The sequence below is a fragment of the Otolemur garnettii genome, unplaced genomic scaffold (genome assembly GCF_000181295.1).
Source record: "Otolemur garnettii isolate 467f Iridium unplaced genomic scaffold, OtoGar3 scaffold00202, whole genome shotgun sequence".
Lineage (NCBI taxonomy): Eukaryota > Metazoa > Chordata > Mammalia > Primates > Galagidae > Otolemur > Otolemur garnettii.
Window position 1 is genome coordinate 1,981,534 of NW_003852597.1, and position 2,941 is coordinate 1,984,474.

The following is a 2,941-nucleotide window of genomic DNA, read 5'->3' on the forward strand; positions in this document are numbered from 1 at the left end:
AAAAAAAAAAAAAGAAATAAAAAGTGTATCTTACCTAGCCAGACTGAAACTTCCTTAAAAGTAGGGACTGTGTCTAATTTAATTTTGACTTTAAAATTAGATCAAATTAATTTTGATCTTAAAAATTACTATACCCAGGGGCTCAGCTTGAGGCTCTGTCTCAAAAAAAAAAAAAAAATTACTATACCAGGCTGGAACAGTAACTTGTTTAATAAGTATGATAAGTGTTGAAAAAGTCAAATGAACTTCCCTGAGGGAAAAAAGGAATGTAACTCCCAATTTTTAATTCTAGGTACTCAAATTGAAATTCCAGAAGAGCCTCTATGTTCTGTTAATTCTCCTTCACACACAAATCTGAAACACCACATTCCCACCACAGGGTCTTTCCATTAAGGGTAGGAACCTCTAATGGTTCTACTGCCTTAAATCTAAACCCCACACAGACTTCAGGGCCTTCCATCATCTGACCCCACTACCCCCCACACCACCAGTCTTCACGTGTGGCTCGCACTAAAGCTTCAGAATTGCTTCTCACATTCTACCTGCTGGAGCACTACTCCTAGCTTCCCCCACTGTCCAACCTTGCCCATCAAGGTCCCTGCTTCAGAACCCACACTTTCCTCCACTTACTATTTATTTACTTCTAAAACTTTAAAATTTTATTTTTTTTTCTTTAGAGACAGGTAGGGTCTCAGATCCAGGCTGGAGTGCAAACACTGCAGCTCCAACTCCTGGACTCCTGAGTAGTTGGGACTATAGGCACCACCATGCCTGGCTAATCTGTTATGGGCATATATATTTTAGAGATGGGAATCTCATATGTTGCCCAGGCTGATCCCAAACTCCTAGGCTCAAGCAACCCTCCCACCTTAGCCTCTCAGGTTGTTGGGACTGCAGGAATGAGTCACCATGCCTAGCCCTAGTTATTTTAATTTTATTTTTTAAAGTTGTCACTTTTCCACCAGGGATGATGACTGAGCTAGGTGTCATGGCACATGCCTGTTGTCCCTCCTATTCAGGTGAGAAGATCACTTGCGCTCAGGAGCTCAAGGCTGCAGGGACCAATGATGATACCACTACACTCCAGCCTGAGTGACAGAGCAAGACCTTGTCTCAAAAACAAAACAAACAAACAAAAAAAAAAACTGTCACTTCTCTCACATTTCTGAAACACTTATCGCCCTGCCTCTCATTTCTGAAAAACTTCCTATCACCCTGTCTTTCCTGTGGTTATTTTCCGTGAGTCTGAGCATGCAGTGTGCCAACTTCTCGGGTCTTGCTGCCTCTCCTCTTGCATGCCCGCACTGCCTGGAATAAAGCGGACTGAGTAACAAATTGTCACTCAGTAGTAATCCTTGTTGACAGGAAAAGCAATTGATAGCTCTTCCTTGGCCTTCTTTTCCTCTAACTCAAGGGCTCCTTGAGCAGTATTCACCTACCTCCAACACGGAGCTGTCAGTGCTATTTGCATGAATATTTCCCTGATCCTAGATCCCCCAATATGTCCCACATTAACATGTTGAAGACATTCCTGCTATAGCTACGGGAGAGAAGAGCTTGTTTTCATAGCTACATGCCAAGATGAGGGGCTTCTAATTGTCTTCTATACCACTAAAAATGCATACATACACACAAGAATTTATTTTGCCTCTTTTTTGTCTTTCCAGTGCAAGGAACCCTTAAGTTCTCAGCTCGGTATTCCTCCCTTCTATCCCTTCTCTTTTATAAAATTTAGCTTGCCTCAGCCTTTTAAAACGCTCTTAGGTAAGAGAAACTATGCTATCACAGTGGTGGTGGTTTAAGTCTTGTAACTCCAGGGAATCTAAAACATACAGTTTTGGAGACGTCTTTGACAGAGGTGTGAGCAAAGTCACATTGCAGCAGCCAGTGCGCCTGCAAACAGCCTCCTGTGCTCCAGGCACAACGAAGCTTCCTTGTTTAGGTGGGCTCTGTGAGTTAGGGGGCACCACAACTGAGTTCTCATCAAGGAAAGGGGGGCTACAGGGAAGCACATGCTCACTAGGCTGGGCCCACTGAGACCTTCTACGCAATTCTCCCTGCACCTGGCTACATCTCCTCCATGAGCTATGTCAGAGGATCCAGCATGCACAGGGTCACAAGATGCAAGGAGTCTGTGACCCTAAATGAACTAGGCAGAAAACAGAATACTCACCTCCCTACAACCACCACAGACCTGCACCAGATTGTGACAAGAGAAATAAACTTGATTGTATCAAATCACTGAAATTTGGGGGTAGTTTGTTACATTAGGGTCCATCCTGACCAAGGGACAGAGGACTCATTCCTCGGCTGCTGGGATAGCCCTCCTTAGGAATGCTTTGGCTGAGGGGTGCTGCCTGGCCCAGGGCCATCAGCCCTCATCCAGCGAGTGAGTAGAGGCACAGCCCTCTCACCCCAAATTCACAGTCGCTGAGGCCTTTCCTGAGACTGAGTGACAGCCCAACTTTCCCCGGTATACAATCCTCTCCCTATTCTCTTCCCTTTCCTTCACTGTTCCCTTCCTTCTCTTCTCTCTCCCTTTCTTTTTTTCCCAGGAATGTTGATACCATAACCATCATCTAATAAGCTTTCCACACACCAACTTTTCTCACAGTTTGCTTCCCCTGAATCTCAACGTGAGACAGGCACTGCATCCTTAATGCAATATTATGTTGCCCAACTGCCTCAGTATATGGTACAAATACTGTATTTTCTTTTTTTTTTTTTTTATTGAATGGTAACTATGTACATTAATGCACTTCTGGGGTACAGTATGGGATTTTCACATGCAATCCGAAATACTTCCTTCCAACTGGTTAACATAGCCTTCATGTCATTTTCTCAGTTATTGTTTTAAAACGTTCACATTCTACTCTTAGAAAGATTCACTTGTACCCCTATAAGATAAACCTCAGAAGTGATCCCTCCAAACCCCCTCCCT